Raw genomic sequence first — 24,426 nt, 5'->3', positions numbered from 1 at the left:
CGACAGCATATTATCTTATTGCACCCTTGGCGTTATTACAAATGGACCACTGCATCACATTTATACATGGAAGGCCCAAATTCTTGCTGAGCTTTAAGGAAAATGCAGGCAGAGTGGGAGATGAGTCCAAGTTCTGCATTTCACTGACAAAAAAGTAAATAAGAAATCTCAGGTTAATTTTACCTGAAACTTCACTCTGAATTTTTCCTTATAATATCCCAGGCCAAGTCACTCACTAAGATCTAATTTCTTCCTAAGGTTTCTTTCATTAAGACATTTCTGTGCTTTCAATTCTAAATTTTGATTGCCTCTGTTAAAAGGCTGCTCTCATTTCCCTTGCACCTCTATGGAGTGATCCCAAATTCAATGCCAAGGAGGGAACCGTAATCAACCAGCAGATTCCTGAAGTGAAGTGACCCATCAGGGCTCATTCCAGCAGAACAAATTCCACAAGGATTCTTGAGCTCAGTCTTTCTCTTACTCTAATATACCTTTTATCTGACTTCCCTTTCAACACAGCTACAGTCCATTCATCAATCCATCTGTCTGTTGTTTCATCTCATCCATCTGTCCTTCAGGTCCATCCATTAGTCATTCATAACTAGCCATCAGTCAAATTCTTCCCATCTGTGTATTAGTCATTTTTTTCTATATGCTTTATCCAATTATTCTCCCACTTAATATATTGGCGTTCATGCATAGTAAACTGTTTTGTCCCTACACTTTATACATAGTTATGTACACTTCTTTGTGATTAACAGCATCAGATATTTAGAATATTCCCTAAGCTAAGGGAAGAAAGGAAGACAGAAAGAAAGATTATTTCTAGATGCATCCAGTCCTTGCTCAAGTTGAAATGGTAGGTCTTTCCATGCCGTGTTCTTATCATAGTTCTTAGGATTTTGTCTCTGAACAAACCACTTTGCAGCACAGCAAAAGAAAAGTAGAATTTATGTCAGTATAAAACTTATTGTGTTGTTTTGTTCTACAATGTAATGGGCACCCATGCCTATGCGGTAGGGGATTACAGTAAAAAAAGTTCTGGTCATGGAAGAAGATCAAAACAGGCAAACTGGCATACTGTGTGCCTGAGGATGCATAGGCCATAACAGAACACAGAAAGGTCTCCCTGGACAGCACAGTTTGGATTATGCATTTTATAGTATCTCATGTAAAGCTGTGGAAATAACAGTGAACTTCTGCACAGCACTGCAAAACAGTGACCTTCCATGTGGCCCTGCAATCAGTCTGTTTTTTTCTATGTATAACTTGAGAAAGGGGAAATGGTTTTAACAAATGGAGAAAATACAAGTTTAGACAAAAGAAATTATGACAAGACTGGAAGGTAAAAAGGATGTAATATAGCCGGATGCATTCACAATAGCAATATAAATGATGGAAAGGAAAAACTAACTCACTATATCAGAAGGTGAAGGGATTAGAAGAAGTAGCCTGAAACTATGGAAGGAAAAGTTTAAGGCCGATAGCAGCAAAAGATTCTTACAGCACAGAGTCACTGGAATTAGATGGTGTGTTAAGGGAGAGGAAGAATTGACCTACTTAACTGTAAAAGAAATTGAACAATAATGAGAAACACATGTAGGAGGAAGGCTTTGGGTGTTTTAGATGCACTGAAGGAAGTGCTTTATAGCCCTTCGTTCTCCAAGTCTTCATACATCTGATACACAAGTCTGTGGGAGTCCAACAGAAATGTTATTTGGGAATTCATATGAGCCCAAGCGGAGCACAGACTCCAGCAGTCTGCACTGAACATTGCATATCTCAGATCAGTGTACTCTGTGGCTAGGAAAAGCAAGGGAAGGCATGGCTGTGTCTGAGATGCAGTAGAATTTCAGATCATCTCCAACAGGCTGATGAGGGTTTTAGCAACAGATTTCCTTTTTTTTTTTATTTGCTCCTTTCCTGATAGCAACAGTTATCTTGTCGGGTTTTCCTTCTCTCCCTGTCTTTCTCCAAAGTTGTTTGTCTGTGTCATATGCCATACTCTCCCACAGATAGAAAGAGGGTATATAGTTCCTACTGGTTTCAGGAGCTGGTCTGAGTCCTTGGATTTGGGAAACTGTTCCATCAACATGCTGACTTCATTTTTGGGCACGATCTGGTGTGTACCAGCCCTTCCACATGCACATCTCCCTCATCCTAGTGTCAAAGCAAACCTCATGCACAAGGGACAGAGAGAGCATGGGCATGGTCATGCTCGGTCAGTATGGATGAAGCTGTACCCTAGAACACAGCACAGATCTTGCCTGACTTCAGACATCCGTCTATATTGATCTAGTAGTCACACTAGATCAACCACAGGAAAAGAGGGGCCTTTCTAGTGTGTGATTCATCTCACCTGAATATAGATGCCAGGAACAGGCTGAACAGGTTCCAGCCCCAAAGTTTTTTCTCTTTGTTTGTAGACAAGGGGCTGGACAAGGACAAGGGTACATGATAAGCTTTGTCACGTGCACTGTACATACTTTAAGTTTAGGAAGACAAATCACACTGCCAGGGTCAGAGTTCCCTTGCGGGCTGTTCTGGTGAGCAAGTCCTGGTGGGGTTCCTTGGTGATCTTCAGGTTCATTGCAGTTTACTCCTCAGGTCTGGGTCTGGCTAGCTGGATCTATCTCTGAATATTAGGAGGACTAATCCATGAGAAGAAGGAGCTATAGGCAAGGGCAGACATATTCTAAAGCAAGAAACTTGGGGCGGGGCGGGGGGGAAGAAGGGAGGACATAGATTAGAATATAGTCACCCTAAAAGGAGCTAAGCACAATTAATCACCAGTTACTTTCTGCCTAATTCAATTTAAAAATGTGATCCTAGAAAATGAGGAAGGCTGAATGAGCCTACTGGCTTTTTTATCCTTTCATAGCCATCTTTCAGTGCCTGTATCCCAGGTGGAGGAATGGTTGAACTGCAGCTTTTCCCAGTTAAAATTAGAAGGCAGTGTCACAATATGAATCAGGAAATGCACTCCGGGTTATTGGGCTGCTCTGAACTGACAGTGTAGGGTATTTGTCACCATTTCTAAGCATTTTCTTTTGGCTTATTTGCTCTAAGGCTTCTGGTGCATTTGGACGTTTAATTATGTATGAAGTCATGTATGGTTGTTAATTAGCATTCAGAAGGAATACTTCAGTCTATGCATATTACTTGCACAGGTTAAGTATTCCTGATAAGACTTCTCAAATCAGACAAGCTGAATTTAGCTTAATTAGAACTATGAATACTCATGAAGAAGGTAAAAGGGAGCTTGCCCAAGCTTTTGTACCATGAAAATGAGGAGAGGAAGGGGCATGAAGGATAAGTGTGAGGGAGGGAAAAATCACCCCCAGTCATAAAATAAAGAAGATAAGAAGAGAGAGATGTCATGAAATGCTTGCAGCTATTCCTGTGCTCTTTCACTGTAGCAAAGAATGGAGAATGACAAACTTTTGCAGGATTTTTAGAGTAATCTTCACCTAAGGAACGCTTTAAGAAGCTTCATTGGGTTATTTCTGGAAGGAGAAGAAAAGATGTAAGTGGACAGAAATATTTTAATTGCTAGTACCTCCAGGCACCTGTGAATACGTAGCTGCAAAAGCTGCTGTGTCATTGTGGCCAGCCCTTTGGGTGTTTTTTCCTTTCTCTATAATGAAGGGCAGCAAAAACATTTTAAATGGGACAATGTTTCATTGTGACATGCTGTTTCATCAGCATCAAAATGTTCCTTGAGAATATGTCAATTTTGATGAAATTTTCATTGGAAGAGAGCTGAAACAAATCACTTCAGTTGTCTTGTTTTGTTTTGGTAATGTCAAAACATTTCGTTTTGACAATGTAAAAATGTTTCATTTTGACTGCACCATTTTGATTAATTGATTGTTGTTATATACATATTAATTTTTTATATTGCATTTATATGAGATTTTAAATGGTATATTGTATTGAAGATTGAAGATCATGCTATAATGTTTTCACATTAACAAAATGAAGTATTTTGACATAATTAAATGAAACATTTCAATACCAGCAAACCAAAACAATTTGATGCTACAAAAATAAAACATTTTGATAGTTCCAAATGCCTTAGAAATTTGTGTATCTGTCAGAAATGTGGATATAATGCAGTTTTGTTCCAGTTCAAGAGGAAAACAAATTTTTAAAATCAAATTTTCCTTCACAGCAAAATTTCCATGTCTCCTACCTCTAAAAATCAGATGTATCAAGCTTCAAACTGTTTCATCCTTTAAGATATGCTTCCACTCTCCATTTAGTATCCATATATCTATGGGGAGAATAGGTGATGCAGAAGATGCTAAGTTTAGAAATCAGCAATAAAGTGTCTGGGTACGTGCTGCTGTGTGCACACCAGTTCATCAATTATAAGCATATGACCTCTACTGCCCTATACTTAGGCAAAGGTCCACTAAAGAAAACCAATTTGCTATAAGTGAGGATAGGATTTGTGTTACTGAATTAGCCAAACTATTCTTTCTGATATGGTCTGTTTCCAGCTGTATCAAAAAAAGAGTTCAAAGAAGATATGGAATTAAAATAGTTGTGCATACTGATACAACCAAAACCAGAAATAATCATGAGAGACTGATGATTGAAGAACACAGGGGAAAATGGGAGAAGTGCTCATGTACTAGTGTGTTTCACTGGCTTTTTCTCTTTTTCAGTTTTTTTTGAGCCTCTTTAGAAGATACATTTTATTAGTATAAGAAAACAAAGTATCTGGTAATCTGACACTAGCCTTTAATCACAAACATAGTCCAAGTCCTAGACCAGTTGTCACACTGTTCTGTTTACCACAGAGTGTGCAGCCACGCAAATAGATTTTGAGGTACATAGATAGGTTTTAAAGGCAGGGAGACACTCTCCTGAAAAACACAGAATAAGGAAGCTTATCTGACAGAGTCACTGTCTGGTTGCCATGTGTCCAAAGCTTTGTGTGAAGGTTCAACAGTCAGAACAAAATACAGAAAATAATAAATACATATTCATTTTCTTGTGTCAATGTTCAGAAATGTTATAAAAATCCTCTAAAAATGTCAAATGTAGACATTTCTGAAGAAACTCTGCAAATGTTCAAAGAATGGAAAGTAATCTTCACAACAATGTTTACTTAATTCTCCTTTGAAGTTAAAAGTTTGCTTGAATATTTTATCAAGATTGCACATTTTGAAAATACGTGACCAGTCCTCATATAAAACCACTGTAATGGTACTCACAATGCAATTCTGTAACAGTATAAAGGGAGTTCTCCCTGACCTCCAGAGACAGACAGTCTTGTGTCCTGAAGCATGAGAACTGAAAGCTCTTGTGATATTTTCCTGGATAACAGTTAGCAGATGTTAATCTTATGCATATACCTGCCAAATCCTTTCTTCAAATTTACAAAGCGTTTTGCTGTGCTGAGAGAAATAACACTGTGGAACTGAGAGTTGCATAATAAGTAGATTAATTTTACTGATTGCTGTGTTGGAAAATAATGCCCTTCGTCTGTTGTAATCTGCTGCCTTTAAATGTCATTGAGGACTCCCCTTGCACTGCATGAATACGCTGGCCTTCCTTATGCAGGACATGGTTGTGTACCTCTGTGCTATCTCCTCAGCTCCATCTCATGACCAGGAGATATTTGACTATGCACTTACCATATCAAATATCAAAAAATGTTCTAAGATGGAAGATGCTGTGAAAGGGAATTTCTGCAATGATTTTGCTTTTACTAAGCTGAATGTGTGGATAGCTACCTGTATATGTTGTCTATTGCTGCTTGCTCACCCTTCAAAAGGTAAAACTTTTCCTGTCACTCTATCTGCTTTCCTCTTTCTCTCTTTCCATTGGAGAAACATTCTCTCTGATTTCAAATGATCCCTTAAGGCACATGGAGCTTTCTCTTTAGAGAGAGATTCTCTTTAACGATGATGAACTCCCAAATGTTTAAATTTGAGGTTCCATCAATGAATGAGTTGTATCAATTGAAAGAAAGGAAAAAAGAAGATACAAGGAAAGCTGACAGAATATAAAACACCAGCCCTAGGCCCAGTCCCACTGAAGTTGATAGAAATTTGGTCATTGATGTGCAGCCCCCCAAAAGATGATGTTTTCACTGTGGAAAGTATGACCTGTGATCCATGCACAGGTGGTGGCAAGGAGGTGGTTGATCCTTCACCTCTGATGGCAGAAGGTTTGCAGCTGCCTTAGATGATTAAAGGAGGCAGATAAGGCCACCTGTGGAGAATTAACTAGCATTTCTACTCTTTCTATAAAAGGTGAGTAGTAGTTTAAAAGAAAACTTGGCTCTTTAAAATCATGTTGTAGCAAGAAGGTTAGCTTTTATCTTAACATAGGAAAAAGCAATACAGTGAGGTATTTGAGGTAAGCAATAATATGTGAAGTTAGTTGCTCTTATAGTAGATTTTTTTTTTTTTAAATGTGAAATAAGAAAGTTTAGTCTGTTAATATTTTACTTCTACTATTTCAATGAGAAAAAGTGTGAGGGTGAGAGGCAGGCAAGAATCCTGCACCTCTAAGGAAGAAAATTTTGTAGTATATCTCTTACCTTGTAGAAAATATGGCAGAAATAACATATTGAAGTGGAAGGTGATTAAAATGGAATGCTAGTGGATTTTGGAAAATATCATAGATGGGTTCCTTTAAGGAGAAGGAAGAGTGGAGAGGCTAAGGTGAAAAGGTGGGAGAACAGTGCTAACTTCCAGCTGAGGAAGGGCTAGTGAGTTGGGTTAGCTGACAGCTCACTTCTACCTGCACCTCTTATGAGTAAGTGTCCTACTGGGCCTTGTTAGACTGAGTGTTGCTGTGTGTGATAGATCTCTGCTTAGAGGTACATAGAGAAGAATTGGATAAAATATTGTGCTGTAAACCTTGTCTGACCCTTTTTTGTGTGTTTCTGAAGCTCTTCACCTGGTCAACTGGTTTCAGCTGTGCTGCAGCAGGGCCTTAGCTAAATCTGAGCCTCTGACCTGAGGGCTCTTCTGTGCTAAACACCTAGCCAAATCAGCCTGCAAGGCAGGATTTTGCTTTTAACTGTTTAAAGCTAGGATTAACAAGGTCAGGAGATGCTCACTGGGGAGCAGCACTGAATTTGTAGGCAAGATCTGCAGTTAACTTTCTTTGCAGCTGGCAAATATTAATAAAGCAGAAGCCATAGCTGGACAGATGTAGGCATTTGCATTAAACAGTCTCTTCTCTGTGCAAATAATGCTCTCTGAGCAATAAGGACAAAGAAAGGGAGAGTGGGATGTACCTGTACAGAGTTTCATCCTGCTTGTAACTATTCCACCCTGATAGAGAAGTGAGTATGAGGCAGGGAGAAATCATTTCCACTGCTGCTACCAAAATCCTTCTCGGATATGCATTTGAAAGCATAAATTCTGATGCCTTTAGGCCTTTCCTGGCACTAAGCAATTCATGTATCTTGCCGTAACAGGGGCCTCGCACACTTGTTCAGATTAGTAGTGCAGTGTCAGTAAAAAAGGGGCATGATACCAAATGCCAAGGGCTAGAGGCAAGTGTGCTTTTTCTTTTTTTTTTTTTAAACATACCCTGGTATTTTACAAAATAAAGGCCAAGGACCCTGGTTTGCGCTCTCAATGCAATGAACCTATTGGCAAAGGAAAGTCTGTCTACAGGAGGAGCAATAAGGCAGAAGCTGAGGGATGCTCCAGTCCAGGCTCTGCTAGAGACAATGTAGCACAAATGGTTCTTGCAAGCTGCTGCTGGACTCTCAGCTTCCTGTCCTGTGTCACCTGTGCTCTGCTCATGAGGTGACACAGAAATGTGTTCCCCTCATGCTTTTCTCCTCCCCCTCCTCCCCCTTGCTGTGCATTTGGGTCCAGTTCTTGCTTGTGGGCCCTGCCACTGAGCAAAGCTCCTAACCAGCCCCTGCTGCTCTGGATACTGGAGCACAGTACAGGTGCTCTGCTCTCTGAGGTGCAAATGAATCCTGTGTTGCAAACAGGCTTGAAAAATTACATCTGCATCAGAACAAATGAAATCTATGGCTGTCTTGGTTTTGATGGTGTCATGGCAAGCTCCTGTGTAGGAGAAACCTTTGAGCATTCTACTGAGTGATATAAACATTTATTATGAACCTCTTGTGTTTAAAAACAAACTTTGAACAGATTACTTCCTTCCTGTGATTGAGAAGTTAATCCAGCTCTGCACAGGCTTGGGGAGTTATGGGAATTTGTTCATTTTTGTTTGTGCAGAAATCAACTAAAAGGGGAAAATCCTCTGAAATACTTAGCTGTAAGGACTCAGATTTTGGAAAAGAAAAAAGGGGGAGGAGATGATGTTCCTATCTTCAAGGAGAGTTTCTTGTCCCTGTATCCCAAACTGTAGATGTATAAATGGGCCAAATTGTTTTCATGATGATTTTTGGCATGATAGTGGAAATATAGTCTTGGATATGGATTTAATAATAATCAGCACTATGAATCATCACCTGTAAGTACATTAAATTGGGAGAACTGAATTGGGTAGGAGCCTATTGAAATCCACTGTGAGTACAACACGGTCTGTCCACTGGGTGTCATTCTTGACCCACATCTGGATTGGCTTTCAGCCCTATGTTACATGCTTCAGGAGAACAGCAATTGGAAGCTGAACTTCTGCATGCTTTAACAATTCTGTCCCTGTCACTTCCTCTGAGCTGTATTGACAGGAGGTGTTTGCAGCTCTGTTTTCTAGAAAATCTTAACAATAAGCACTCCTTTGTCACAAAATCAACCATCTTAATCTTGTCCATGTGTCCTCTATAAGTCAAGATGGAGCTGCTTGGAAGAAACAAAGGTCCATCCAAAATATTCAGTTCTTTGCTTATAGAAAGAGCAAGTGTGTTTGCAGGTGCAGTTGCTGTTGGGTTTGAGAAGTTCTATCAAAAACATCTGTACAAGAACTAACTTCAAGTCTGTGATCCATGCCCAAAACAACTTCAGCATTCTCTGCTTTGGAGGAGATGACTTTTGTTATAGTATAAGAAAAAACTATTTTTTGTTGATCTCTAGTTTGTGTTTTAACTACTATGCTTATTTTGTTCAGGAGAATTTTCCTCTTAAATGACATTTAATGTCATTGATCAAAGTGTAAATATTACTGTATCATGCATTTTTTTCTGAACTCTTGGGTATGAATGAGTCTGATTTTTTTGTCTTCTCTTGAGAATAAGAACCCAAGCATTGTAAATGGCTATAGTTTTTCTTCTTCTGTTAAACAGCATGAGACTGCTGCACTGAAAAATATGAACAAAATATACAATGTAAAATAATTCTGCACAATCAGGCAGTAAGCAAAAACAATTCCTCACTTCCCAGTGACACAGAACAATGTTTGCATCTTCAGCAGCCTGAAACAGATGAGTTCTCGATGTGATCTGAAGGTTGGTGGCAGAAAAACCTCTGAAATGGTGCTTTATCTTTGGCTCCTGTTGGGATGAGGCACATCGAAGCACATGGGATGGATTCTGGTCTTGAGTCCTGTGGATACTCAGAAGGACAGGAGCCCTAGCAGGCTGGGACAAAGATGCTGAAAAGGTTTTCTACTAAGTTCAGTACATCTTTTCTGCACAAAAAAGATGGAGGGTACAGGATGCAGGTGGTGGGGGTGAGGATTTCTTGACAAGTAATCTTGGGATTATCTGATATATTTCCATGACAGGCTGACTACAGACCCTTGCCTTTAAATAACTAAGGGAAGCAAAACAGCTCTGAGTTATGTGAGGGACTTCATAGCACAACAGAGTAAAGGGAATACTAGGGGGAGTCCCAACTTCACCTAGAAGTTTACCTTCATCACTTCACCTCCCCCACTTCACAAAGGTTTCTGTTAAAGATAGGCACCTACAAAATCATCTGGGGCTGGGAACTACACACTTCATATGGATCCATGTGGCATTTGTAATTAATGGCATGCAACAATGTGTGGGAAAAAACCCAAGAAACTAATGAAAATGTCAACCAAAAATTTCAGATGTAGCAAAGGAGGGCTAATGAGTGATTTTCTTTGCTTTGGTTTCAGATTGATTTCTCTTTGCCCAGGCTGTTTTACTCTTCTTATGTTAGCTAGACGAGGAAGGTGAGCAAGTATTATCATGGAAAAATCCTGCTGTTATTGTAGGAAAACAGGTTGTGATTTCTTTCAATTGATGAAACTGATGCTTTTTCTTCTGACCTTGACAATGTCTCTTCTGATTAGAGTCCAGCAGCATGGAGATGGCCTTACTAGCTGTTGCTGATGTCAAACAAACAAAAGTTGAGAATGTCAAAAGGAGGGGGAATGACAGATAACATGGCGGGGGGGGGGGGGATGCTAAACAAACTGGCCTCTGGGCATAGAAGTTTGCCTTTAGAGTGATGCCTTAGAAGGGGTAGAGATGGAAAATCTTGCTGGTTTTCTTCAATATAACTTTCACACAATGTAACCCAGAGAAATACAGAAATACATAGCAGCAACCTATTGTTTTATTTCCTATGAGGAGGCACTTGAAAAAAAGGAAGCAGAAAAGAGAGAAAAAAGGAAAAATGAGCAAATCTGACTTAATTTTGAATCCAGCGTAGAAATATTTCATGCCATTTTTTTTGAAAAGATTGTAACTATATACGTCTACATATTTGAGCATATATGAGGCAATTACTTTTTTGAGGGATGAGTTCAGAGTACAATAACTTAAAATGTCTGCTTTTTATATGCTATGCTCTATTTCCCTGCTCATCAAGTTCTGGTTTTGTAGCAAAGATGCAGTAAGAAATGTGACTAGCACGTGTCTCTAGTCTTTCCTTTTCTCCTCCAATACCCCTCTAAAAGTATATAATTTGGGAACATCCTCATCATTTTCACTATGATGTCTAGCATAAAGGGAAGTATAAGTTGTCCAGCCTTAACAAGGCAATATTTTTAAACTTTGTATAATGAGACCTTGGCCGAACAGAATATTGAGACCTGTGTGAGGGAGAGTGCACTTTTTGCTGCCTTCACCTGGGAAATATGCTCTGCTTAACTAGCTGGTTCTCAACTCTTACATACCTGCACTCATTTCAACAATAATGCTTCATCTTTCTATCCAAGGGTTTGAAAGCACCTTAAAGCGTGTATGAGTAAATTCCACTAACACCTTTTATAAGGGAGTAATTTATCTGTGTCTAAGGAAAAGTGAAGCAGAGTTGTGCCATTTCTTTAAAGCACTTTTTTTTCTTTCCCTTGGGGGCAATAGGCATCCTATGCTGCCTCTGGATCACATGGGTAAAATATCTGGAAACAAAAAAAGAAACTCAACTGGTGACTAGTGTTTAGAGTTGGATTTAGCTAACTATGCTTTTTGACAGTTGGAATATTGGGTTCATTTACATTTCAGAATACTAGAGACATTTCAATTCCATTTTTCATTGACTCATCCTTCACACTCATAGTATTCATGCAGATGTATTTCCCTCAATTGAAAAATGAATGTGTACCTGTTGAGTGTACACAGGTACCTGTTTGTACAGATCTTTACCTGACTTGCAGGTGCAGAAAAACTGAAAATGCTGCTGCTTTTACTATGAAAGGTGCAAAAGTGAGGTTCTTAAATGCTCAAAGTTCAGATGAAATCTTTGTCCTGGTTCTTCACTGCCTTGTACTGGTGCAACCTCATTGAAGCCTTAGTCTACCTGCATGGCTCTACAGTAACTAACACAAGGGGAACTCACAGCCTCATCTAGTGCCTATGTCCTCTGTCATAACAATGTTTCCTGAGCAAGACCAATGGAGAGACAGTAAAAACTGCCTAAAACTAACTTGTCATAATTTTCTTCCTTCTCTCCCTCAACTGCCAGCATTCTATGATTTCTTTTTTTCTCTCATGCTTTCAGCTTGAAGTCACTTACAGACAAAAACCAACACCCCATTAATTGAGGTTTTGAAATGTATTACAGCTGGCATCCCAGTGAATTTGCCTGCAGTTAACCTGATGGCAAGCTTTCCTCTGAACTGTATGTCATTGATAACAAGTGACAATCTTGCAATTCCAACAACTTTAGATAAAATCACCAGGCTTCAAAATAAGTCAGTTTCACCTGTCACAAAACGTGGCAGGCTTTTTGATTTAAATTCCCAGGATCAAATGTTTCTGATAGATCTCAAAGCGCATGAGCTGGCAGATGCTTGGGGCGGGTCAGTCTTCTGATAGTGCAGACATCTATAGTGTGGTGGTGTGGAGGTGTAAAGTGGCAGCTTTCCTCTCCAGGGCTATATTTGACTTGCCTTTTTTACTGCTTTTAGAATAAATCAATTCTCGGTGAACTCAAGCACTTCATGTTAAATAACTTCTTGTAACCAACTGCCATGTGCAATGCTCACATTGGGGACCCTCAGTAAAACGGGTAACTTTCCTGAGGCTGTCTTCAGCAGCAATCAAAACCCCTAAGGTGGCTCCATCTGAGTTTAGTGTAAGACATTGCTGTAAAAATGAACAGAACAGGCTGTTTCCTACAGCTGTAATGGTCTGTTGCTGCTCTTTGATGGGGGAGTTGCTTCTCTGTACACGTACATCGATGGACTTAGACAAATTCTGTCCTCTTACAACACTAGAGGACTGATCCGGAGTCACAGATTTCATGGCTATTGGGCATGCTGCTGTAAGTACTCCTGGCAGCTTCAGGACCTTTTCTACTCTTTGTATTAAGAAAGAGAGTCAATCTTCATTAAACTCTTTTTATTATTTTAGGGGATCAGTGTTAACTATGCAAATGAGTATTAAGGTACCTTAGTGTAGCAGTGTCTGTTCTTATTTCACCTTAACTATATCAAGTAAATGATTGCAGTCCTCACAAAAAAATGACTTCAGTGGTCACTGGCAATGCTTCTAAGAGTCCTCAAGGCTTCGTTCTGATCTTACACTTACTTTGTGAGGTTTGATGTTAAGAGGGTGACAGCAATTCCTGTTTTATTTTTCAGTGAGGAAAAGAGTCGGTGCAATTTCACTTGTACATCTAAAAAATTGCTATATGACTCTGATCCAGTCACACTGAGCTTTCTTTATAGACTATTGAGACAAATGGATACTTCTAGATTGAGGCAGGTGCCTACTTTAGGATGTCTCGAGCTAAATCAACACTTCAAGCTTCTGCTAGCACAGCTATGTTGTTCAGAGCTGGAAAGAAGAGATCCTAGGCTGATTTAGTTATATTAACATGCATCCTATTGTTGATCTAGCATTACTAGCAAACCTGTGGTTTTTCTATCATAATAGATGACTTTACTGTGCTATTAAAAAGGTGTATGCTTTGCAGGAATGCTTTTCTGCATGCTGATAGTAATGCACTCTTGGGGTCAGCTTTGAAATAGCAATACAGCTTGCTAAAATGTCATTACAAAAGTGTGAATAGGGAAAACCTTGGTTCCTTCAGGCAGTGAAATTTTTCTGTTCCTTTCTTTTTGCTTTTTGTTTCTGCGATAAAAAAAGCTGAATTAATATGGGGAGAAATGAATTGTAAGCATCTTGAGCAAGTAAGCATCTTAAGCAAGTAATATTTTGCTGTTGTCCTGCCTGTAACAATTTTTACTTGCTTTTGGTGAACATTTGTGAGAGAAGTGTTATTCTAACACGAAGTAGAACTGACATTCTTTCCATTTTAAAAAATGAAAGCATGATCATGTTGATATTTTCTCATTAAAAATTCACTAGATATTTATGAAAAACCTAACTTGATAAATATCTAGGATCATTTCTTAACAGCTTATAGGGGTGCTTAATTTGTCAGAATTCTAGAGCCTTAATAGAATTATTTCCATACAATAATATTCCCATTTTGATCAGTTGTCAGAGAGAATGAATTTCAAACCCAAAGCAGAAATGTATTTCTAGTAGAAGTTCACTGTACAATATTAAAGAATGCTGAATCATAAGGGAACAGAAATAATACTATTGGATTTACATGGACAGTCACCACAGGAGGTGACATACATATTGTTTAAGACTGGTTTTTTTGTGTGTGTGGTTTTGGGTTTTTCTTTTTTTTTTGTTCTTTTTTTTTTTTTTTTTTTTTTTTACTTAAAATCTCAGTTTAGAGACTTATTAAAAAAATTATCTCCCAAAGATTTGTCTACACTGAAGCACAGAAAAGTAGAATGCGAAAAGACCTCAAGAGACTGAAATGGTTTACTACTTTACCTCATATTAAACATACTGGGAACATCCCCACCAGATATTTGTCCAACCCATTGTAATGTAAAGCTCCAAGGAAATATCTCTTGCAGTTCTCCCTAGATAGCCTATTCCCATGCTTCACTTGAGTTCAGTATCTAACTGAAAAAATCTTTTCTTAATGAAATAAAATTCCTTCAAATGTCTCCATTTTCTTTACCCTTACTGGCTGTGGGGAGCTATTGCTTGTTCTGCTTTTCATAGTAACATTCTCTCATTTTACAAATAGTTGCTATGTCTCTTCTTAATCTTCTTTTTCTCAGCCTACACAAACTAATTCAGTTTATTAGTCTTTTCTTATAGGTTATATCTGTTCATCTTATCATTCTTGTTTCTTTTCTCTTTATGTTTCTTTCACTTTCTCAAAACGTGCCATCCAAAGCTGGCCATAGCCGTCTTTCTTGGTACCAACTTGCACTGACTTGGAATAATGACTGGTTTCTTTCATGCACTTCTGCATAATATGGTCCAGTAACAACATCCCTTTTTTTCATCATATGCAGTTTAAGATCTGTTGTACTCATGGATTCTGCTCTGCACAGTCACCTTAGTCCCTGCTCTGTATTTGTTCATTTGGTTTATTTTGAACTTGTGCCAGCTGAACTTCATCTTGTGCATTTCAGAGTGAGTTTCCAATTTCTTGGTACCATTTTGGTTTCTTTGGATCCTGTCTTCTAAAGGGCTTGCAGTCTTGTCCAATTTGCTTTTTACACAGTTTTTGTAAACATACTTGTTCCAGTCAAAATCATTAATAAAACCAAGGCCAGGCCAAATGTCTGTGGGATAACACTTAAATCCTTTCCTGTTTGACAATAAGCCAACAGTAATGATTCTGACTGCTGTTTTGTAAACATTTGAGAACACATTTCCCTATTTTCCTTATGAGACTGGCTCCTAAAGTTGAGGAACTGCCAGTGGTCTAAATGTTTGGCCTGGTGTGAAGGCCTGGACCATAGACTCACTTTAACATTGGTGCCTTCTTTGGACACTGGAGACTTGCTTTTGTTGCATATAATTCTGTTTAACAGAGTACAGACATCAGGACTTGCTTGCCTTTTTTTTAAATGTGTCTGGATCTGTTGCTAAAAATGTTTTCTTTTAACCTGGATTAGGTTTAGATTCAGCTTGACTTTGTGGATCTGGCTTAGTTTTATCTAATGGGTTTTACAGTTCCTAGAGAATAACATACATTTCCCCCAAATTGTGATCCATAAGTAGTTGGAGGGACAGAAGGATATCCAATAAGGAAAAAAAGTTGAAAAATCATGAGTATGTTTGTACTTAATGGATTACAACAATTTAAATTTTTTAATTTAAAGGAAGCAATAAAGACCTATCATTACTTTGAAACATAGTGCATATACATTTTTTTGCTTTCTGTTAGAACATCTTACTTCTGTTGCCCTTAGCTGCCTCTGACACAAGTGCCTGACATACCTGTGTTTTGCTGTATCTCATAAATAGCTTTCTTATATTGAAAACATGTTGCTGGTGTTCTAAGAATCTTCCTTTTGTCTCAGAAAAACAAACTGGCAATTGAAGAGGATCAATTCATCAGTGTGGATTTCAAATCACAATTTTTAACTTTTTTGAGGCTGGCCCTACTTCTAGTTTTGTTTAGGGCTGGGACACCTTGTGCAGGAAACTTCATGCCAGCTGTGAGAATACTGTGATGGATTTGCAGTTTTCACCGGGCTTTGAAATTTCTGCTAGGCATGGTCTAAAAGTCTTGTAGGATTGAAGGCTTCCTGGAAGAGTAGCAGGAAATGTGGGAAGGTGAAAGCAAAGTCTTCTGGTGTCCCAAGGACATGCAAAGATCTGGACATTCAAACTTGAAAGAGTAATAGAGGAAAAATCTGGTAGGGAGAGGAGGTGGGGGGGGGGGGGGGGGAAGCCAAGTGAGACTAATAGCTTCTTGTCTACAAGGGCATAGAAAAGGTTACTTTTAAAGTCTCATCAGAGATGTATGAGTGATCTTGGCATGAACATGTGTGTTCTGTATGGATGCAACACCGCATAGAAATGCCAGCTCTGACAGCAGTATGACCATCCTAATGCAGTTAGAGATCTCTGGCTCCAGAGGTCGCTTGTTTGATGTGGACTTGAAGAACTTGGCTGTTCAGTATGTCATAAAGTGTGGGCAGGCTGCCAGAAGGGCCACGTGGGAGAAAAGTGTCATTGGGAGTCTCTGGGGGAGCAGAGTAAGGGAAAAGGTTCAAGGGAAAGGATACAAAGCAGAGAGAAAAGTGCTCAAAGTGCATGCTTAAACTTCGTATTCATTCCCATGATTCTTTCTTGCAGGCTGTTATTAGTTCCTTTAAACTCCACCAAAAATCATCTACATGGGGGAAACTCACACCTGTGCAAGGACTTTGTGCCATTACTGGAAGAGAAGTTCCCTGGTTTTATTCATCTAAAAAAAAAAAAAAAATGCCCACTGTATTATAAATGTAGATCTAAATTAGAATCATACTGCATAATGTATGTGGATGCATATATAAATGTATGCTTGTGTATATGTATCTATATAGATCTACATGCCTCTTCTAACAATGTCCTAATCTGTGCTGTATTGTTTTAAAAAGCTTTTGTACTGCTTGAGATGAAAGTTGTCATGTAAACCTAGGGTATTGTTACTCCTTTTCAAAGCAAACAATGTGAAATGTAAGGTATTCACATTTTAAAGGTATGCCTTGAAATCTGTAGAATATGAAGGGGATAGGGGAGAAGTTTCTTTCAATTATTTCCAGGTAAGATGATCACTTTCGAGAGTGAGAAATGTATTAAGTCCAAAGTTTGTCTGGTTAAAAGTTACAGTACTTAATAAATTCGGCTTTTTATACTGGAAATTGAAATTTCCATGAGAATCCCCCTTCTGTGATGACATTGTGACAGCAGTTTAAAAAATTTACTTGCAATTAAGTACCCTCTGGGACAATGCCTCTTAAATGACTTTAAACAAGTAAAAACACAGGATCATTCATTAAGTGCAAGTGGCAGGAAAGCAGCTCCACTTTCCTCAAAACTCGGATACAGCCAGTTCTTGTATGGAAACACAGATGAGAAACTTGGCAAACCACATCTAACATAATGGTGGTGAAGAACTGCCTGCCTCCATTTGTGTGATGAGCGCTGGCGTTGTTTGCAGGGGGCTGTGGTAGTGGGTGGATGTCAAAAGTAGAAAAAGGGAAGAAACAGCAGACAGGGGATGTGACAGATTAAAGTCCATTTGTTAAATTCCTAGAGGCCTGCTTCCCAGCAGCTGTTGCCAGGGGACTGCTCTTCAGGACAGATGTACCTGCCCATGTGCTGGTATAGCCCAGAGTCCATTCCCAAGACAGTTCCAGGGCCTCACCTCAGAGGTGCAACAGCACTATTCCCTGCCCTGTAGCAAGAGGCAAGAAAAGCTGATGAAAGCATTGGTACAATTAGTTCTATTTTTAAGTAACACCTTGGTCTGAGCAATGTGTGTGGTAGCAGAAGTAGTCATGGGCAGAATGGAGCCTCCTGATGTGAGTGCTGGCAACAAACCTCCACTGAATGTTCTGCTATATTTTCTTATACTTCGAAACTCTGAACACCCTAAAAAATTTTTTTATGTTAAAATGAATATAAGCATGACTTAGGAGTTTCCACAAACATCTAATAGAACAGGCATTGCAGATTCTGGTAATTGCAGATTTCAGACTTTCTACAAGAAGGGTTTTTTACAGAAATATGGAGCTCTCAAGCTTAATAGCTACTACTATATTGGTATTCCTGATATTTTTTAAGTCTCAACTTTTGGTGACTTGAGTCCTGAACTATGAACAACTGACTATAGGTGGGAAAAACATTTATTGTATTCTACCTACTACAAATCAGGCTTTCTGATGGTTGAGGGGCTGGGAGAAAAGTTTCACATTGCACTGTATTCTGTGCTATACTTTAGCCCATCAGTTATATTAGTAAATAGTTTTTATTTTATTGGACTTGGTTCCTTCATCAGGATGTCAGCCCTTTCTACCTGGGGCCATGCTGGCTATCGGAGAAGCTGGGTGAGAGGTAGACAGCCTGTTTCTCTGGTTCTGGTGGCTGGACTTGTGCTATCCACAGGCCAGAACAGACCTCTTTGCAAACTAACATGAGCCTTCTCAAAAATTAAGGAGTCATTTGGTTATTGTCTGTCTGGAATCCAGAGCCTAGCCCTAATTATGAGGATTCTGTGAGTAGCAATCTATAGGAAATCAACAATTATTCTTCTGCCTACTGCTTTAAGCACAGCTTCCATTTCCAAGAAAGAGGTTCCTTCAACCATGCTATTTTAAAAGATGTTCCATTTTCTTTAAAAACCCTTTCTACCCCCACAGAAAGGCACTGTAATGCAGGAATAAGACATGTGCATACACACAGATCTGCAGGAGTCATTAGGCCTCATATTGGACAATCAGCAGTGCTAACCCTAGGGTGGTGTAAGTCCACATAAATCATTAAATAACTGCAAAGAGGCAGTGCAAACAACATCCTTTAAAAATGAATGTATGTGAATTGGAAGGAGTTACATTACCAGGTCTAATTTTTAGGAGTCGACTTTTATTCTCCAGTGTGGTGGGATGGCATTCACTGTGATCCTGTGGTACTTCTCAGATCCCAATACGCTGGATAAGTGTTTTATGTTACTTAGTAAATTGGAGGCTTCTGTGTCAGTTCAAAACTGATTCCTGAAGCCATTTGAACCAGGATGTTCTGCTGCTTGTAGGACCAATTCCTTTTCTCGCAGTGAAAATAAGAACATTCAATATGTGCTGCACATCAACATCTCCTGTTCAGCTTTTTCACATTTTTAATTTTCCTCCCTTTATAATTTTGCCTAAATAAAGGCTCTGGTATTAATTTCATTTTTTGCTGAGAGAGAATAATAAACCTGGCAAAAACAGATACTCCTTCCCCTCCTCTGCCCAATTCTATAACAATTTTCTTATTGGTTTATCCCCCTGAATGAAATTATCATTCTCAGATGAGAGGAATATTAGAATCTAGGCTGTTAAGCCTGCCAGATCTTATTTCCATAGCAGGACTGTGTGTGATTCTCTTTTCTTACAATCATTCTGCACCTCAAATGGTACTAATGGCAATGGTTTTTCTCTGCGTATTTTCCTGGGGGCTCCTTATGAATGATAGAATCAGTTCAAGCAAGGCTTTTGGTTTTTTCCTCCTGCTGTAAGAAAAGACTGCCTACAGTTGGATGCAACTATCAGAGCAAGCATCCATGCTATCCTGAGGACAGAAACCTGCTCCTGTGGGGCAGATCTTCCCAAGGATCCTGTGATAAGGATAGCTTGTGAGGCCTAGTAAAGCAACCAGGGAAAAAGCTTAAAATGCATGAAATTGTCAGGTAAAGCAGACATGTCAATCACTGTGTTCCTCATAATGTTTTTCACATGTGGTAGCTCAAAAACATCCCTTGATGTTTATATAAACCCTATCTGTCATCGCTGATATTAATAGAGCTATGCACATAAATTGCTCTCAACCCCATTTTGGTTTCTGTGAAGTGTAGTACCATGGAGTTTGGTTACCTAAATCTCTTAAGAATTGATTTACTTCTCATACTGATTTGACATTGATTTTTGCCAAGTTGGTCCTGCCTGACGCCCTGTCTGAGGCGTGGTAGAAAACTGGACTCGTAGGATTGTCTACTCCTTTTCCAAAGAGATGGTGATGACATGTCTTTGGTACGCAGAGGAAAGAAAAATAGCTGAATGTCAAGATGGCTTTACTCCAGTGTTATTTACATGGTAATTGCCCTATAGTGAATGATCCGAAGGCTTTGGACCTTGGAAAAAATAAGTGTAGAGGAAAATTATGGGAACATGATGAGTGGGCTCAATAAACACAAGAGGGCTTTCACAGCTGGCCAAGTCTGTGAAAAGCCTCATGCAATTGTGGCAGGTTTTGCCCAGATATTTGCCCAGTTTCATGCAGGAGATAGTCATCTGGATAATACCACAGAAATTTTTGAAAGTAATTCTTTGCATCTTGTGGTAAATGAGCGATTGGAATCCTCTTCCTTTCTACCTACCTAGAAGTTTATATTCTTGCTGAACCTTACACGGCTTTTAGCTTCACTGCACCCCAATGTTAAGAAGTTTTACTCTTCCCACTTTCACAGGAGAGGTAAAATTACAGTGAGTGAGAGCAATGTACTTAACATCACCCAGTAAGTCACTGATTCAGCCATATTTCTTGCCTCCAAGTTATGTGAATGATCCTGTATGTGTATCTATCCTTTTCCCACACAACACTTCTGTGTCACAGACTGGACCCAAACAGCTTTTCTTGCAGCAAGTGAAACTCAGTTTTGCCTTTGGTATTTTATCATAGCTGTTGGAGGAGAAAAATAAATTCACCAGGTTGAGCTATTCACAAGCTTGTTCACACCTCTTTTTAATGTGGGGCATCTGTTCTGTGTTATTCTTTGCAGCTGAGTATCATTCTCTGCCCACCTTATAAAACATGGAAAATCACCCTTCCTCCATCCAAATATCTGACTGTGGAAGTGCTTTAAAGGGCAAAATTGCAGCTCCTTCAAAGGCTGATTCACAGAAGAACTTGAGCTTTGATTTATAATTAGAGCTCTGAAAACCTTTCATTACAAAACTGGGAAGAGCCAGAAAAAATAAATGCCCTCACCTGCTTTCTGTCTCACTTCACTATAAACCTCGGCTGTGTCCATCCCCTGGTTCTGCCTTTGCAATGTTTTTGATTGTGCTGGTATGGACCAATTTCAAAGGGAAATTTCAAGGCAATGGGAGATGTCCTCTTTCCCCATAACTTCAGGGCTGAGGTGTCTGCTTCATCTGAAATGTGCAAAAGCTCAGCGATTCTGTGCAACTTCAGAAAGGGCCAAATTTGATCTCACTTTTTTCTTTTCTCCTACTTTTCTTACTCCTTCCTTCTCCCTGTAAACTAAAAATATTATTTCTCTGTTTTAGGACTTAGAAGCTACAGTTTCATCAGGACTTGTGCTGTACTTCTGTCTGTTTACAAGATGGTCTGTGCAATGTGGCTAATGCCACATCTACCCAGAACAAGAGAGAATAAGCCCATGTTCTGTCATGAAAACATTTTAGTTCCCTCTTGGCTCCACTCTCATAAAAAAAGAGAGGCCATGCAAAAGTAAAAGCCCACTTGTGAAGATGCATCCTTACTCAAACAAAACAAGGATAAGCATGCGCCTTGACAAAAACATTCCCTAGCTGTATGCATCTTTAAGTCTTCATGTTTATTTTCTGTTTTTCTCATTGTATGTTTTTTGATATTTCCTATTTCCCTCCCTCTCTTTACTCTTGGTTTCTCCTAGAGGTAGTCCTTTTCCAACTGATGTTTCTTAGGCTCCTCAGGATAGCTTTTCTTCCCTGATGAAGGAAAATCTATTCTCGAAACTCTTCTAAAGAAATGGTTGCAGCAGTGTGTAATCCTTCAACATCCAGAAGTAGAAGCTGTGGACAGAAACTTAGATTTGAAAAGAAAATAATGTGTTAGTTCTGCATAGTTTTTAGTCGTGCTGGCTGTGTCTACATGTACAAGCCATACAGCTCTAAAGCTTGCTTTCAGTCCTTGAGCCCACTGGGATTTGTACTTGGACCAAACATCCTATTACGCTCTTTGTCAAGCCTCTCCACATTAGAGGTCATTTTCTAGTGCTGGCAACACTGTGTACTTTGGTATCATGTACAGCACTGTGCTAAACTCAGCTAATCCTGTTGAGAAGGAGAAGAAGTCTTCACAACTATTATATCTACTCTATCAACTTTTCTTACTGCTTCTAGCAACTACTTCTGAAGAGTTCTGAAGGCTAATATTTGTGATTATTAAATATACATATAATGTATACTTCCTTCTGCTAACAGTCAAGTACACTGGATTCTTTTTTCATATCATGTTGTTGGACATCACTGGTAATGTTCAGGTATGACAGGGTATTAATTCAATTAATGCTTTGTGAAGTTTACTAAGGAAGCAGTTTCTCGGTTTCTTGGTCATCTTCCACATGTATCTATATTGGAATAATGAGAACGTGTAATGTGTTTTTGATCATTTGTCATAGATATCATGAAGCAGTTCATGGAAGGAAAATTTTGCAAGTAAATAGCACATTTTGAGTCAGTTTGAATACGTAGGTGACAAGAAAAACTTTGTCAATAGATTTATAGTTAGAGTAAGAAGTAGCCAGAAAATTTTGGGTGTATGTAAAACTGGACAACAGAAATAGGGAAAGAGATGAGGAGGGATATGCTTCTCTGTGAATGTATCAAGCATAGGTGACACACCTGATGTATAGCAGTCATGATTACAGCTGCATAATGTGTATCTTTGAGGTTCTGGACTTCAGTCACCAAGTATTCACAAAAGCTGAAACTCGAGCTTTAAGGAAAGCAATACCTTTGCCTGTTGATGCAGGAATACTGCTTTTAAGAGGTGGGGAGTGGATTAAGCTGTCAGTAGCATCAACCTGTCATGACTTCTAGGGGAACAGTGAGGACAGAAGGATCCATTTGTTTTCCGAGTTCAGCATATTGCAAGGTATGAGAACCGCAACCAATCCGTTAGGCTGGAAGGGGGAGGGCTTCTCTGTGTAGATACCACCATAAAAAGAAGGGTACTGGATGATGCAGAATTTACAGTCTTTCTTTGAAATGTGTATTTCAAATGTGTGAAAACTAGGGAATAAGCAATAGCATTTTGTTCTGTGGACAGAAACACTCAATGTAATTTATTGGTCCCACCACAGGCACATCAGGTTTATTATCTTGCTTCCAAATGTGATAACTAATGGGCATATCAGAGAAAACTGATAAAATGGACTTTTCTCTCTGGCCAATAAAGTGCATGAGAATGGACTTTTAGAATATTCTTTGCTGGCTAAGTGTGTTTAGCATTTTTATAATGGATCCTAAGCTTCATACAGTGCAACCAAATCTCAACTTTCCTGACCTATGAAGGTCTAAATCGATTCAAAACCTTCACTGTTTTTCATGTGGACCACTCCATAAGTGTCCCTTCGGACCTTAGGTTGAATGGTTTGTCCACCCAGAAGCTGGAAAATGAAAGCACAATCCAGTAATTGGAATAGAAAAGGTTTTCTCTGATGAAATCATCTCATTTTCCTATAGTTCTCTGTCAGCTCTCAGGAATAGATCTCAAAGTTTGAAGTCTGACTACCTTAGAGACATCTGAGTGGGACTGTGTTTCTGACAACTCAGGAAAGAAAGAGAGAGGGGAATGAGACTGGATTGGATGACTGGAGGAGATGATTATTGGCAGCATACTGACATCAGCATTACAAAAAACCTTTATTAATCACACCTTCACTGTCCCTTTCCACTGAGTTACCAAGGCAGCTCACTAGCTATTGACTTCTCTTTCTCTGAATTTCTGATTTCTCTGTCTTCATAGGCTGCTGAAACCCAAATATTCTCAATACATCCTACATCTTTTAGAAAATGTAACCCTTTGGCATCCTGGGGCAAGCAATAAACACCTTGTATGCTGTTTACTCTGATAGACTATAAAGATGTATGGTAGAGTTAGCTTTCACAACAGTTTCTGTTTGAGCAGGGAATATATTAAACGCATAAAAAGCTCCAATAAAACCCAACCAGTAAAAAGTCAATTTTATACTTTCAAATAAACCTGGGCAGTAGATATGCTTAGGGAAAAATAGTGAGTAAGCACAGACTTTAATGAAGACAAAAATCAATTCCAAGTAACACGCTTCCCCTCCCCCGCTTTGGAGCAGACTGCATTGCCATCACTGTCAACTCTGTCACAGCAAAGAGTAGCCTACAAGGCTGTAACATCTCCCATGTGCATATCACTAATTAGCTGCAGCGCAGAAGCATGTTAGGATTTTAACTACACAAAATAACAACCCAAGCGTACGGATTATGACAACAGACAAATTTTAATGTCTCGGAATCATAAAGTGTTGGTAGTTGCAGCATTCCCCAGCCCACACAGAGAGCAAGGGGAATTTTTTGCACTGTTAATACTTACTCCTGTTTGAGGATCCCAGGGGCTTTGCAAATACAGAGCAACGTTTATCCCAGCTCAAAGGGCTAGCCACGAGGTCTAAGCATGGCCTAGGTTCCAGTTAAGGGTTTAAATGGGGCACAGGGTTTCTGTGTGTGGGTGGATTGCACTCCTAATGAAGCGTGCCTCCCTGCAAAGTAGATATAATTAAACCC

At 39.2% G+C, this 24,426-nt stretch overlaps 1 long non-coding RNA gene across 1 annotated transcript in view; it reads left to right on the top strand.

Annotated features, from left to right (window-relative positions):
* Positions 1 to 24,426, top strand: part of LOC112995916 (uncharacterized) — a 104,692-nt gene that overhangs the window by 57,704 nt on the left and 22,562 nt on the right. The window lies entirely within an intron of this gene.

This window comes from Dromaius novaehollandiae, chromosome 3 (genome assembly GCF_036370855.1).
Source record: "Dromaius novaehollandiae isolate bDroNov1 chromosome 3, bDroNov1.hap1, whole genome shotgun sequence".
Lineage (NCBI taxonomy): Eukaryota > Metazoa > Chordata > Aves > Casuariiformes > Dromaiidae > Dromaius > Dromaius novaehollandiae.
This window is presented reverse-complemented; position numbering and strand designations above follow the sequence as displayed.